At 39.8% G+C, this 16,803-nt stretch overlaps 1 long non-coding RNA gene across 1 annotated transcript; it reads left to right on the top strand.

The window, feature by feature from the left end:
- The first annotated feature begins 11,194 nt into the window (after nucleotides 1–11,194).
- Nucleotides 11,195–14,577, top strand: LOC145450782 (uncharacterized). Its single transcript, XR_013918589.1, has 3 exons — nucleotides 11,195–11,434; nucleotides 11,878–12,038; nucleotides 14,142–14,577. It is a non-coding gene; the product is annotated as an uncharacterized LOC145450782 (long non-coding RNA).
- Nucleotides 14,578–16,803: the final 2,226 nt, after the last annotated feature.

Below are 16,803 nucleotides of genomic sequence, written 5' to 3'. Positions count from 1 at the left end.
TTTCAATATGAATATGCTATTCAATTGTATATTGAAGTTCTGTACCTCCAATAAGCTCTTCAAATACTGCTTTTTACTGCAACGTTTATTAAGCATTGGGCAAGATGTAAAGGAGTTATTTTAAGTATAAACATGCCATAAAAATATTTTAGTATACTGTTCTTCTGATTGATTTGCTTAACAAAGAGCTATGTGTGTTGATTACCTGTATCCCCAATGTTATCTATGACGCAATGGCGTCGAGCTAGTAGTTCGACAACCCAGCCAAGCACGACGGTGCATGAACTGTATGTATTGTATATGGATCGCTTCATTGATTCACTGTCGTTCAAATTTTTGCTCCTCCCCCAATTGACGGACGCGCAGGCAAGACCGCCCAAAATTGCATTACCACTCTGGGTCACCTTTTCAGCTTATTCATTTTGTTAAAGTCGCCAACACTGAGTTTTGCTGCAATGCCTTGGGTCAAGTTTGTAGACCTTGGGGTGCGGTATTTGACTTATGAATTATCGCTTTGCTGTTTGGCCTTTTGCAGATAATATTTCCGCATTACGTTATTTTCTTGCTGCGTGTCCGCAAAAAAATATAATTTTAACGGTCTTGCCAGGCCGTCCGTGAAATGGGGAACTGCCTAATATGGCAGCTCTGCAGGAGCTGAAAGCGAATTGCTGTCATGTAGATTTCAAACCTAAAGAACATAAAAATGTGTGTAAATGTAAATGCAACTTTTGTTAAAATTAAATGCAACTTTCTCTCAACAAAAACTTGCCAAACTAATCAAAGAAAAAAGAGGCTTCCGACGCTGAATTGAAAATCGTTTACCAAACAACTGAGGTCATGGGTCAAAACCAGATTTAGCAGCCATAATAATAAATATTAGTCATGCGTACCATTAATTTCAGATACTTCTAGCGCAATTTCGTCCTCACGAAAATTGAAAAGTAACATATTATACGAAAGCTGCATTCCAGACTGCCTGCAATATCTTAGGAATTAATATTTGATTCTGGTTGGTCTAAATTACTTTACACAAGGACTTTTCAAATAGGGTATTTTCAGAAAATATAGGGGTATTCAACATTTTTGACCTCGCGGACCGGTAAAAGTTAAAAAGCAATATTGTGGACCGGTGAACCTTCAAAAATCAAAATTAACCCTAAATTTTCTTACAACCCATGTATACCTGTTTGTTGCATTCATGGTGTGGTGGTTGTTGTTGTGATTCATGTTGTTTGTCGATTACAATTGTCATTTACATCAAACCGGTGTTCTTTATTTTTGATTCTGTAACTGCCGACTTGTAGCACGGCCCACCTAAAGACTTTTGTAAGATAATGCTTATGCGGATGAGATGGCTTGGAGGAGCCTATATAGATCAGTGGTCGGGAACCATTTTCGTCTGAAGAGCCATGTTAGCCCCATATTTTCAATTTTAACTTCCAAAGAGCCATACATGTCAATTAATTGTTACGTCACAATTGAAAATTCGTGACGTCATGTAGTACTAATTCGAACTCACTACATGGGATTCGTCGTGAGCGCCCTATTTTCTCTGTAAAAACTCTTCGGCTACTAATCATCGTGTGATAGCGCAATTCATCGTAAATAGCTCAGAATTTATAATGCATAATATCAATCTAAATAACTATAGCACTGATTCCGAAAACCTACATATTGATCGACTTCACAGTTCGGCGGTAACATTAACGTTACGCTACACGCCTACATTATAACGTCAGTACTAGAAAGCTATACTTATCAATTTGGACGTGGATAGCGAAGCGTAATTGCGGGATTTGTAATTGGAATATCACTTCCAAGACAGTTCATTTCTCGGCGTGGATCAGAAAGACAATATGTATTTGAAAACTAGATTGTCATATAGAAGTCCTCATGTCTGCTATCCTCTCGATCGACCAAGGTATGGTGCAATCCAAGATTACGCAGCGCGCGTTTCCGGATAAATCGAATTCACGAGGTATATTCGTCGCTGGCACTGCAGCAATTTAAATTTGAGGATTTTGTAGAGGGGCCCGAGCCCTTAACCCTGGATACGTCATTGCCTTGACCTTTCAAATACATGCTTTTTATGCTGCCACGAGAATAATTATTCTGGTGGTTAATAAAATTCCTAACAAGTTGCTGCAACATCGACAAAATTAAGGACAAATTTTTTTAAAAATATGCCAAAGAGCCATATCTTATACCCAAAACAGCCATTTATGGCTCGCGAGCCATAAGTTCCCGACCACTGCTATAGATAAACCGCCAACGCTTAAATAGGCATTCTGGAGTCGACCTCGGTCGGACTCTAACCCACAACCCATTGGTATTGTAGAGTAGCTGTGAATTATAACACTACGCTGTCTCGCAATTCAAATGTAATATTGGGAATTTCATTTAACGCTATCTTTTAAAAATTAGATATACGTGGTTCCATTGAACTTTCTGCAAGGCTGAGCTTGCGAAGTCATCTTGAAGACTACTACCTAAATTGCGATTGTTTAATGTCGTTTGAAAAGTCAAGACTTTGCTTCTTAATGAATAGTACACTACTTTCAAATAGTTCCGTACATTACTTGCACCATTGCAACCGACGCCTGGAGTACACCGCGAGCTCCCTTTTACAATACCACGCAGAAAATGCGTCCTAAACTTCTAAATCTATTTAAAATTTGATGTTTCATTTCTCTAATTAATGGACAAGCGTTCCAAATTTTGCAATTTGGAATTAAGGTACAAATTCTAAAATATTTGCCGGAGCGGCAGGAAACTTGCCACGGACCGGCTGTTGAGAACCACTGCACTGCACTTAGGGTTGCATTTAAAACAAAACTCAATTTTAAACAAACATGTTTAAAACAAGGTTCTAATTTAATACATGCTTCTTATTGTTTTTTTTAAAGCCATGACGTCACGTATATTCAATTGTGACTTCATAGGGGATTGGCATTGACAATAAAAATATAGCGTGAATAAAGCTCGTTTGACGAAATATCTGTACTATTAATGTTGAACCGACTATTTTGAGGGTTCCAACCACCCCATATCGATATGTGTCGACTATATCGGGTGGTAATTGTCCGTAGGCGCATACAACATGTTTTTTGGAAACTATTTACACAATGATGACATCATTTTAAAACTTCAAAAAACACAATTTTTTTAAATGCCTTTGTTTAAAACAATGCTTAAAACATGTCTTAAACAAAGTGTTTAAAACACCGTTTGTTTAAAATGCAACCCTACTACACAATATACCCATCTATACATTTGGGGTCGACCGACTATGGATCTGGCCGATTATCGAGGCTGATAATTGCAACTTTTACCATTATCAGTAAAACGAATGTACTGGTTGAATGACTCGTTGCTCTCAAAAGTCACACGAGCGAATCACGAACTATCCGAAGAGCGAATTATGTTGGAAACCGATTACTAGTTTCATGACTCTCGAGTCAATCTACATTCTGAAACGCCGAGTCAATTCAGGCCAAGTCATGTTTGGAAAGTGACTCGAGACAAGTCGAAAAGTTTACTCGAATTCCATCTCAACACTGCTTAAGGGTTTATGAGTCACAGTAAGTTGACAATGTACCATTTATAACAGTATGAAGTAGACTAAAATATGTCAAATGTAAAATGAGAAGTTCGCAGACAGTGGGACACAATTCGGCTTGCAAAAACATTGTACTTTTGACCTAACGTTACAGTTTTGTCTAAACTCAAAAGTTCGACTTTTTTTGACTTGTCGAACAATAATCGCCCTACTAATACGGTATGAGAAGAGCTCAATACATTGTTTTATCTGTGCCTTGTGTATCGATATTCAGATAGTATATCAGTGTTGGGATGACTCGAGTCAGACTCCAGACAATTTTTTCGTATGACTTGACTTGACTCGAGTCACTTTGCAAAAATGACTTGACTTGACTCGGCGTATCAAAAATGAGGATTGACTCATGACTAGGAGAAAATTCACGAGTTAATTTCAAGTGATCAATTATTCGGTGACGATAAAAATCACTATGGACTTGCATACGTTCGAATTGTTCGCAAAACGCCGGTATAACCCGTGATAGCGACCACTCATTCAATGATCGTGCATTTTATTGAGCCTCAATTGTTCTCTCAAAAATTTATTAGCCTCAAGCGAAGGGATCGGAGTTTACAGCTTACATTGTCGTAAACTAGTAGTAAAGTAATTTAATAGCAAAATGTCCATCACTGTTCTCACCTCAACCAAACCTCTTGTTTTATTTGAATTAATTTCTAATATAGTTTATATCCTCGTCAACCATTGGCGCAGGCTCGAATTGTATCGCGTGGATATGTAGGTGGGTGATGCATTGCATCTTATCAATTGGTTTCTCTATTCTCTATTTTAGCTGGTAACTATAAACTGAGGCTATGCAATTACCTACGTGGTCAAACAGATATACGTATTCGTGAGCGATACAGCGCCTTCTTGTATATTGTTCATCGGTTCAAAATCAGTGAGCACCTAATCTGTATTTCAAACAGCTAGCAAAATGCGATGACGTAATCATATCTCATACTTCGAAAAGGCAACTTGACTTGAATTGTAACTCGTGACTTTACTTGACTTGACTCGACTTGACTCGAGTCCCCTCCAAAAATCGAGTGACTTGACTTGACTCGATTCACCTTTGAAAGTAGATTGACTTGACTTGACTCGAGTCAAAATGTGGAGTGACTCGAAATGACTTGTGACTCGAAGGTAGTGACTTGATCTGAACACTGGGTATATAAATACATGTAGTTGCAAAAGTTGGCCAAAGTTTACTCGTTGATGGTGCCATTGATAATAATTAATTTGCTATCGCTGCCAATATGAAAAATCTGACTTTCAATTTACTCTGTGTCCTTTGTTGCATTGACATCCTGATTATATATCATAGCTCAATAGTATGTTCTCGAATTTGACTAATGTCAGTAAACGGAATGTCAAGGACAACAAGAGATTCGTGGTCTTCGGGTATATCATTTCTTCTCGCGTGCCTCGGTTCTGGAATGGAAATCAGCCACCTACTTTCTTTACCGTATCGATGTTACTATAGCGGAGGAGGTACATTTATTCATTATTATTAGTTATATGCGTTGCATAATGAGCATTATACGATGGACGAGAGTGCATTGAAGTCATCACATGATTTGATCCCAAATACTACCTAGTTCACGAAAATTTATTTGGTCTGGAATTATATGCGTCTTTTATACGAGCCGCTTACAAATAGGCTTACTTTTATCGCACACTGTCTTAAATCGTTTTATTATTACTTTGTGATGATTGCTGCGGCACGCTATTGTGATATCGTTTGGTGCATTCACGATTCTACCAGAGTATGTGGTGTGACGAGGTGTATATGAGTTGAGTAGTCTGTGTATGCTTAATTTTGTTTGATTTTTTTCATGGGAACCTTCTGGTTTGGTCACCATATTTTGAGGGTTCGCAAGTCAGCTAAATTATGGGACTGTTTCGTAGATTTAGTGCGTGAACTTGGGACGAACGTGAGTCCGTGTGTGAATGTAGTGTTATGAACGCAGTTGGAGAGATATTTCTTCTGTACCAATGCCGCACTGTCGCTAAACTGTAAGCATATTGCATGACTCTAGCTAAAATTTCTCCAAAACCCATGCATATATATCAGGGGTTCTCAACCTGGGGGGCGCGGGAGGCTCTCAGGGGGGGCGCGAAAAATTGACGAAGTCAGTATAGGGGGGGGGGCGCGAGAAATTGACAAAGTCAGTATAAATTGTACGTGTCTGAACATGTGTTTGACATCCATTATGAGAAGACGATTAATGAAGATGAAATTTATTCCATATTCAAGAAAGTTTGCAAAATACAAACTCTAGCAACCGCGCTCAACGGAGTATAGTCTGATTTCAACTTCATTTGAGCAAGTTTTTGAAATTCTTTGGAGATATAGAGAGCAATTCCCACGTGTAAGTCATTTATTGCTTCATAGCTTTGACAGTAGCCTAAAGCTTGTCGCGCTGGGCAGCTCTTGTTAGTAGCTTGCGAACTGCACTGCCTAAGACAGACTTAGATGCAACATAGGTTGCCCGGTTTCGCCCTCAATTAGGCTACTCTAAATCAATACAATTTAATTAATTTCCAAAACTGATCAAATTTAGCCTGGCAGGACGGAACGACGCCTTGCTCTCTGTACTCACTACCAGCATCAGGATTAGTCTCGGGGTGACCTACCATGAAATTAATTAATGGATGTCTTGTTCAATGTTTTTTTGTTATTTTCAAACAAGTTTGGAGAAATTTGTCAGCAATGTAAAAGACTCAACACCTGGAATGCAGATTCAAAATTGGCGTAAGATAGACCTTATGTATACTATTAGATCAGGGGTGGGCAGCCTGCGGCCGTAGAAGGGAATTGGAGCGGCCGTCGACGCCTATTTTAATTAGTATGTGTTGGCGGCCGTAGACATGCAAATTGCAATTACGAATTCACTCCCGCATTTCCGAGAGATTTTAATTAATCTTGAAATTTTCTTCGCCCTCTGCGCAATTAAACAAGACTTCATTTTTCGATTTTAATGCAGTAGCGCCCTTCTTAATCTGAGCCGGAATGGGAGCTGGCAAGAAATAACAATTCGTTCGCGGTCCTGAAAAATTTTCGCGCTCCGCGCGACAATATGCACCTCCCGGCAACTATTCATAACGTTACCACTCGCGATTTCGGTGCGTACAATAGGCCATTGTGAAAAGTAGATGTCCGGAGTTCACCGGGAATGGATATGGACAGTTTACCATAGGTATTTTGCGTCCAGATCGTTCATTGCGGCTATGCCCTGGAATGCGGCCTTACGCTACATAAGCAATCGAAATGCGGCCATGATTATCAAAAACGTTGCCCACCTCTGTATTAGATGATGTGCTCTTTTTGACATGACGATAAATGCAAGGGGGTCAGGGGGGCGCGAATTTTTTGACCATCTCCAAGGGGGGCGCGTGTCAAAAAAGGTTGAGAACCACTGATATATATCTTAAACAGCCTACTACCTCATTCTTTATGCCATCATGGTCGCATTGGTCGCTCAACCACTATTGTACGGACAACTAACCAGGGCGGGTCCCGTACAAGCTATTGGTATGCTGTGTCCTCTGTTAAAAGGTAAGATGGTGACTTTCACCTATCATTACCTAGATTTTAATAGCCAATTGTTTATCTTTGTTAATCGTGAATTTCTTTTTATTAGGAGTTGGTATAGCGATGGCGATAACTTGTTTCATCACAAGCACTGTTTCCGTCGTAAGAGTTGCACTGGCCTTGCATTATTTCTTCAGTTCTTTCAAAAGCCCTCTTCCTTGGTCAGTGTGCGACGAACAGTGGAGTGACAATCCGTGCGATGGTGTCCAAACCACGCCTGGTTTTATGGATGGACAAGAAGGCTCGTTTATTGTTGGCTATGCCGTCCCGAAAAATATATCTGTGAGCTTCGACTATTTCAAGTAAGTTATGTCTCTATTGTATGGATGTATTGATTGAAATTTGTGTGGGAGCAATAAAAGTTGGAATTCGTTGGAACAGTGACGTCAGTAACATGTTGTAGTCTTGCGATCTGGTCCAACGGTGAGAGAGAGAGATATGATATTCTTTTTCGCCTGCACCATCGAGATGCTTTTGACGACGGAGTTGCGATACGTCCGTGAGGTCATCTTGTCTGCGCCCCCGTTTTCGTTTCTCCTCCATGCCATCCTTGATTGCTGGACGCTTAGCATGAAATCTGCGGATACCAATTTTCGAGTCTTTGGTATGACCCGACCGGTGATCGAACCCAGGACCTATTCTTTTAGGGGTCTGGAAAAACTGCAGTAAACCCCCCCCCCCGTGACGCTTGTGACAGCCCTGTGGCATTACACCACAGCACTATGTGCCATAAGCGCCCGTAATAGGGCCCTTTGTGTCGTTGGACACGAAGCACCCTTAAGGTTGCTACTGTTTTCTACCCTTTTCGTCTAGTTTCGTCAAGGTTCAAACGGTCGGCACAAGCAGGCTTTAGAGGGGGCATCTGCGGCTCACTGATCCCTCTGCCACCGTACTTGTGGGATACTGGCCCGTCGATGCGGCCTCAGATCCCGGTGTCGGACTATGAAGGCCTGGCGGCCATACTCGTCCTGGGTTCATGATTACAGTGATTGGATAGTATTAGCGGTGGACCTCTAGGGTTTCGCACCGCCCAGCAACCAGAGAGGCGATGCTTATTTTTTTTAGGGGTCCAGCAAAGCGATGCTTATCTTAATACAACCAAATACTCCAAACCCACGACCTACGAATCGAGAAGCCGGACGCATAACCAATAATCATAACACTATCTCGTTTGGTAACATGTAGGCTATTCACAAGTTATTATGCTGTACGTCACTTTTCGTCGCAATCATATAGCTCAGGAAGTATCGGGACTAATCAAACCATCACCATAGGCGAATGCGAATATACAATTTTTGAAGAAAACCCTTATACATTGATAAGGCAGACATAGCAGTCTTGAATCTGGTAAACGGTCCCTCGCCATATAGTGGGAACAGCAAAAATCATTGGCGACGTTCGTTTGGGTAGCTAATTGTGTACACCATTTTCACAAGGTGTATGATATGTGATGTGATCGGGAATCAGGGTGGGAAATCTTCAAGAGTCACCTAATCGCATACCTGTTTAAAATTGGCTGTTGACCAGTGTAATGAACCAGTTTTGAAGGGTCCGCATTTACGGTAAAATTTTACGTATTTCCCACTACGCATGGGCAGGGTCACCATCGCATGACGACTAAAACATGAAATAGGACATAGAAACACGTCAACCTATATCATATCCCCGTGACCCTCCGGATATAGCCACTGTTTTATTGAATTTTGTCTGTTTTTTATCGACCAATCATTGTAAACTTGCAAATTCCATTGCTTGGGGGCGAAGGTTTTGCTGGAATAGCGTCCCTGCGACCCATAATCATATATAATTGTTCACCAATGCAGCATCCTACCGAAAAAGAAAGGAGTGGTGAAATATCAATCAGAATAAATCTCCCTAAAACACTCTATGTGCCCCCGTGAAACTTGGGAACCCTCCAATTGAGAATTTGGGGTGCGGAAATTATGGCACTGGATGAAGAAATATACTAAAAATTTCCTTTTTGAGCTCCTAAACACAGGGTTAGGGCTATTTAGGTTAGTATATTGTTCAGAAATTTGCAAAATGTTATACCTGGCCAGATTTCGACAGGCCGCGTGCTGCATTATTATAATTTTCCTATAATAACCCTGCCTTATATCTTAAATGCTTCTCTTACGTTTGTACACAGTAGAAACAATGAATATTGAGTATCGATAATCACAATATTCATCAATTCAGTACAATAATAAATATTTCGCAAAGAGCCATCCCAGCAAACACCCGATCTCCCACGGACTTACGGGTACGTCCATAATTGTGCCCAGTCGTCCCACGTCCCACTTTTTGTGACTGAGGACTTGCTCAGTAAGTCACAAATTGACGTCCAATTATGTAACTCCAAGAGACCCCCAGAGGAAATAACTTTAAGAGTGCTCCTATGCCAGTCACCAATGACCATTCCAGTGGATGTCATAATAGTGTGATGCCTGGATGCCACCAACACAGGAGTTGATTTGGATGTCCTTACTGGGAAATCGTTTCTATGAACTCAAATGTGCATTATTCTGCAGTCAATGCTGAATAAGTTGTGTTGAATACAGTCATGATACAAGTGAAATCTAGTGGAGTGAAGCCGTGAATGTTGATATGGTGTGACTTTCTCATCGCGTGGAACTTCACAAGCCCGGCTGTCGATCATTGAGGTCGCACAGTGCTAAAGAGGCTCGATATAATGTGCGATACAGAGACACAGTAGCTTATTTTATTGTGACATTACTGGGTCGAAAATGCCCACATCAGGGGCAAATACTCGTAATGCATGTGAAATATTCCGACATCAGAACTTGATAATCGTCATGATGGGATTGTGATGACTATTCCAATCATGGAACAACGCAGTAAGCAATCCTCTCGGCTATTTCGATAATGGAGTCGAACACGCCTGTTGCTTCAGATTCATCCAACCATAAAACCAGAAGCCTGCCTTCTTCTATTTGGCGAGCATCGCGCATGCGCCGCGCGTGTAATTCAATTTGATCACCGTATGTAGCAATGGCGGAGGTACGAATTATAACAGTAAGGGTTTAGTTTATAATTGGAAACGTTAACAGCGTGGACTGTGAGATGTCTCTATCATGAGTACCGGAAGGGCAGGGAGCTTGGTATTTGAGTGCTATATTTAATAAACAGCAATAGTCTCGATCATCATGAACTGCTGATGCGATATAATGAATTCGATTATATGATTATAGTGACACGGCTGTAATATCACCTACAGACGGAATTGATCGACCCGCTGCTAATCAGTAACTCATGCAAGCCGATAATTCTTGTAGTAGGCTACATTTGATACTATATGATAATGTATTGATCATAGAAGTCTGATTTATTGTGCTCTGTTCCATAATGTCTCACAAGCAATAACTTGCCATTTCATGTGCATCCTGTGAAAAGTTTTACAAGGATTTCCTAGGACTGCAGGACCCAATCGGCAAACCAGATGCCGCATAAAGTAATGTACCGGTATTTTATAACATATCGGTATATACTGAATTTTGAAATGTTATGTAGGCTAATAGAAATGTGGAATGTTCCTTTATGGAATGTGAGATTGCTGAATTTGTGGATGCATGAAGATTGTAGCATCACATTAACATCCATTTTCGTATTTTTGTGTCCACAACAGTATATAACCATAACCATCTATAATAGCGTTAATAAAATAATTGAGGCTTTCAGTGAACATGTAAGAATTTTTGGCAATATTGGTTTATATTTAGGGTATTTTAGGAACAACATTATAATAGTTTGTTAGCCCATCTTTAACTTCGCTCTAATCAAAGGATACTCAAACATTAAACCAATTATAAACTCTATAAACTTAACATGTTCATGGCCTGGTGCAGACGGGTTGTTGGCAATGTTACCGCAATGTTGGCACGGCCTCTGTGCATACTTTTATTGCTTGATTATAACTTTCGATATTAGTATATATACACGGAAACATTGCCTACATTGCAGCAGTATCAAAAAAGTAGGCTATGGATGGGCTCTAAGGAAGGCTGATTGCTCATGGTCATCTTGCCGTCGATAAGAAAACACAACCTTATTATCAATGGATTCTTACTATATATGGATGGGACATATCTGTGTTTGTGTATACAAAGTTACTTCATTTCTACCAGGAGACTAGATATTGAACAGGCAATGTTATGTAGTTCTAAACTTCAGAGGAAGGCGCCGCAGTGGTGCATTGTTCATGGATCAAGATGTTAAATTATGTAAGTTGAAGTTACGAACTATATATGATGATTTATGATATTTCATTAATTAGCAATTTATTACCCTGAAAAAAGTGCCATCGATGATGCGGAAATATACAATTGACGGTGGTTCGCAATCGGGCTGCTAAAACGTGCTGGGTGGAACTATAATTTTATTATAAACTGCATTGTTATAGTGGCACAGAGCGTGTAATTTCAGTAGGCTGTCTTGAAAATAGTCACATACTTGGCTCGAATCATAAGAATTGATACTCGTTCGAGATTTGAGTAACCATACCAATGTGCTCAGCCCTACTGATTAGTCATTGTAGTGAGCAGAATGTGCGAATGGTCCAGCTTCAACTTCAATGTCTTTTTTTTTACAGGATATTCTAGATTCCTGGCTTGGCTTCTTGACAAATGGCTTCACTACAAACATTATAATATCTTTGATTATTTAGATCGGCAATGTCTTCAATTGATAGTGTTCAACAACGTCAAGAACACTGTACAAAGTATGTCTTGATGACTGGAACCAAAAACGTTCGGAAGAACTACTGCCACATGGAACAAGCGTTGCTGTAAAATCGGTGCTGCGTCATCCTCAGGAAAAAGTCAAAAGGTATAAAATATTGAATACACTTCGTGGAAACCAGAGGCTGTGAAAGTAATCATCTTTTGAACTGAAGTAGATGTAATGTTATGGATTTATACACTCCTAGAGGTAACAACTTTAAAGTTGCGTTAGATCTACTCGAAATGGAAGTAGATAATGCACTTCTGGAAAGTATACAAATAATAAGTTTGAAAAAGTAGATTTGGTTGAGGTGTTGCATAGGCATTCTTAGCGTTTAATCATAGTTGGTGGTCAAAGTACATATTGTGTGCACCGGAGTTTAAATAGTTGCAACGACTTGAATTTCTACTGCTGTACAATTAGCCATTTACCAGGCTTGTAAAATTCACTTCAAAATGAAGTAAAAAGTTCTAAAAGAAGATTTTGTGCTCTATTCTATCCCAGGGGTTCTTGAACAGGGCCCGTAGACCCTTTTGTGGTACGATATGCATAGTGGAATTAGACCTATATGCTGTGGTTCTCGTGCTATGCGCAATTTTATGTGAATTGACTATCTGATGTTAATATAGGTACCATCAGAAATTGTGTTGAAAATAAATTTTGGGCTGCTAGAAATCTTGTGAGTAGCATGAAGTGTGCGATCGCTAAGGCTAAGAAACAATGCTGTTTACTATGGCTAAAGTTGTTGATATGTTCCAATAATAATCGAAGCCAACATCTAATTCTGAATTAATTTGACTTTGGTCATGACAGTAGCAACAGCCTACTTATCACGACTATATCAAAACCCGGATTAGGCTACACCGCTCAAATGCTCTGATACCAGATCAAATTTCAGTAGATTTTAAAATACAACTGTGACACGTCAAAGGTCCACCAACTGAAATAGTATAACCCAGAGTTTGATGATGTCATGATGCATCCTATTGCATCATCTCTATAACTCATTATTTTAACAAATTATGCCCAGCACAAAAATAATGTTATTGAACTATTCAAAACTGTGATTTTTTTCGTGTCAAACGTGAATAATACAATAGTAAATTACATTCTCGAGATGTTTTTGGAATGCCTGTCTGCAAGCTCCCGTCAAATAAGGCCTACATGGAAATTATACATTGAATATCCCTATCTTGCTGCGTCGTCAAAAATCTGAAAATTGACCTGCGACCACATTTGAATTTGAAGCCTCTGCTCTATATGATGTGACAACATTATGAACAAGGAAAAGTTGAAATATCTATCTCGTATGCGAGTTCGAAGAAAATGAATACCGGCTCTACATCATATCGAAGAATGTTTTTTAGATTTAAGATAATTCCTATTTTATTGTACTTTGAGACAATACATTTGTCATTCACACGATCGTGCGTAGCTACGTCTTACATGTGCCATGTTCTGCGATATGACGAATCTATGTTTTTAGGCCTCGCAGTGGTACATAGAATCGGAAGTCGAATTCTTGTTGAATACAATTTATGTACCCTAAAAGATCATCTGTTTCGACTTATCGTTACTCTATTGAGTCTATTCAGATTCGTGGCAAGCCCTAGTTGTAGTAGGTGATAGTTCCAAATAAAGGTGGTCAAAGTATTCATCGTTAGTACCGTACTAAATAGTATAAATAGCGATTTACAAGACATCAAACTACTTCCAAGTGTCGACATTGTCAAAATATGGAGACTTGAGGACTGTCGTAGTTGTATGCTTTTAAACAGAGATAAGGAAAGCAATCATGTTCAGCACTCAATTAGAAATATTTGTAGCGTCAGTAGTCCAGTACAAGTAAGAGTAACGCAATGTATTTCTACTCGGGTTCAAGCACTCAAGCAGCGATATACACGGCTTCTCAAAACTATTTTAGGTAAAGTAGAAGTTCTGGAAAGTACTGAAGTATGTACTTGAGGTGTTTCCACAATTTAATTTGATTGACGGGTTTCATACTCTGTATCACAACGTCAGAAGCTCCCGCACTCGAGTAGACATTGTAGTATCGTCATAAATTATCACTCAGCACAAGTAGAAGTAGCGGATCACAATTAATACATGAGGGAATAGAAATTGAAGCAGCTCTGACGCAAATTTCATGTGTTATGTCAGCAGAGTGGCTCTACAAATGATTTGCTGACATTGTTGTATCTGTTTCAGGCAAAACAAAGACCAAGAAGAAAACTGTTGTTGCAACCAAGTTTATTGCGAATACGCACTCGTGCTCTTAACATGATGCGGTGCAAATGATGCATCGTTTTATAATATGCAATGTAAATTTTACTTATGATTGCTCCATGCTTTTCCCTGTTTTAGTTGTATTAGCAGTTGTACTTTTTCAAAGTCATGTGACACGTTTATTTCTAATTTCATGATGCACTTCAATTGAAATGTTTGTAATGGTAATATAAAATTGACTTAGAACTTGCTGTTATATACAAAATCCCACTGACACATTTATTCGTAGTGATTTCCTGATCGATTTTTCACGTAAGCCTGAACTTTGTTTACCAGTAATAGTTCATTAGTTAATGTTGTACTTGTATTTTGCAATTGTCGTTTTACAGTAACCCAATATAAACAGTTCGATAGTTTATATGATGTTGAATTCCATGTAATTGCACCAGGTTAGGTGGGGAGTCCTGATATAGTAATCCTGAGGAATAGAACAGGTGGTAAATGACATATCCATAGGGAGTCACGTCGCGTCCACAGTAGGTCTGACGCATCCATAGGGAGTCGCGTCACGTTCACAGCAGATCCAATGAGTCCATATGGAGTCGCTTCACGTCCATAGTAGACCAACTCAGGAAGTGTTTAGGACGCTTCTAGTAGTCGACAAATCCACTCCAGGGAAGTAACACTGGGCGTCCTGCGTCTTTTCCGCAGGAAGTCAACTGGACATCGGGTGTTTGCTGGGATATCTTATACTCCAGAGAGCCATATATGGCTCGCGAGCCATAGGTTCCCGGCCACTGCTGTACAGCAATGTAAAAGTACGTTCGTAAGCCGGGTCGGGGGCCGGGATCCTGAATCGAGACATTAATCGCGTATCTATCCACAAATACAAGGAATAAATCGTATTATGTGAAAGGTTTTTGTTCAAAGCATAGAGACCATAAGCATTATTTAATGAATTTATTGACGTAATGTACGTAATGTGATCGATAAAAGTTGTCAATTAGTTCTCTGAACTCTGACTGCATGTCGGTCGTCGGACTTAGAAGCCCTAAGTGAAGACTGCCCGTGGACATCAGTTATACAGGAACGCAGCTTTGTCTTATTAATGTTCATGGTGGAAAATGTTTGCTCACAAATGTATGTAGACGCGAATATGTTTGTCACGTGACTTAACCTAAAACTGAAACTAACCTAAACCGAAAACAAAAACTCATTATCATGTTTGACCGGTCTGCGGGACGCTCAAAATCATGTATTAATATGGTTTTTATCAACTCTGCTTCCACAGTTTTTAAGCTGAAATACTCACTTTTGTATGACTCACTTTGTCAAGTAAAATAGTTTTTGGAAATATTTGAATATCTTTTATTAGTGAATGAGTGATCAGACTGGCCCGAAGAGGCTCAGGTAGGCTATTGGTTCATGGTTAGGGCTGGCAACCACCGGCCATCAATTTGTTTTGATCACGCACTCGAGAAGGTGTTTGCGTCAGCAAGCTATCTGGCCCGGCCCGTGGTGTAATTTGTGTTCTGTTACCGAGCGCGATAGTGTAATGATGATGCGTCTGGCTTCTTGGTCGGCAAATCGTGGGTTCAATCCCCGGCCGGGTCAGACCAAAGACTCTAAAACTGGTATTCGCGGCTATCCCGATCGACGCTCAGCATTCGGGGATAGAGTGGATGCTAAAAATCATGGAGGCGCAGACTAGGAAACGTTACCTAAGGGTTGTATCGCATCTCCATCATCAAAGCATCTAGATTTTGCAGACGAGAATAAATCTGATCTCTCTCGTTCTCTGCTGCTGACATCTTGTATGGTGATAATTCATTCAATCCGAAGCAGGCAGAATAATAAGGCACGTTGTTTTGCTTTCTTCAGGTATACAGGTACGAAGTAGTTAGTAGTTGTAACAGCAGTTATAGTCAAGCTTGCTGACTTATTGCCTTTTCGTGTATCTCTTTAATCGTAAAAATAGAACCCTCTCATGTAAAAAAGCTGATGCAAAATCCACTCCCATTGACAATAAAGCTTCGCCAAATTATCCAACGACACTTTGCTTCGAAGCTGAGAAAAAAATTATAAACAAAATCAATTGATGTAATACAAAGCGAATTGCTCCGAATCGATCATTTTCACCACTCGCTGGCTGAAATAAGTCAATCATTGAACCGCTCCTCTATCATCATCGACAATAAATAAAACTTATCAAGAAACGAAACACTTAATTAAATATAATTGACTCAAAGTTTAAACAGTTTCGACCCCTCCGTACGTTTTCGCCCTCCAATCGCCATCTAAGGTTTCGCGACATTCCTAAACCTCCGCCCCCATCGCTGCGAGTGTCTGTATCCTACATCTAGGTGACATCATTCCTAAATACACATAGCATCGTATTAAGCAATACGTGCCACAGATTTAATTGAATGTGAAACTCGAATGTATGCTTCGCCGAGAAAGGGTCAACTGGTATATAAATATGACTGACCGAAAATCCGAACTCAATCGAACATTTCCTCTGCCGTATTTATTGAATTAGCCTGAATTTACGTCTTTGATCAATCACGGACTCTGGGACGGCTCATCTTAATTTGAAGTAAATGCACAACAAAAAGACTTGGTATTTGTGTCCGATTCACAAGCA

Source organism: Botryllus schlosseri, chromosome 11 (assembly GCF_051294905.1).
Source record: "Botryllus schlosseri isolate E-star chromosome 11, Bs_hap1, whole genome shotgun sequence".
NCBI lineage: Eukaryota > Metazoa > Chordata > Ascidiacea > Stolidobranchia > Styelidae > Botryllus > Botryllus schlosseri.
Note: the sequence above shows the minus strand (reverse complement) of the source record. Positions and strands in the feature narration are given on the sequence as shown.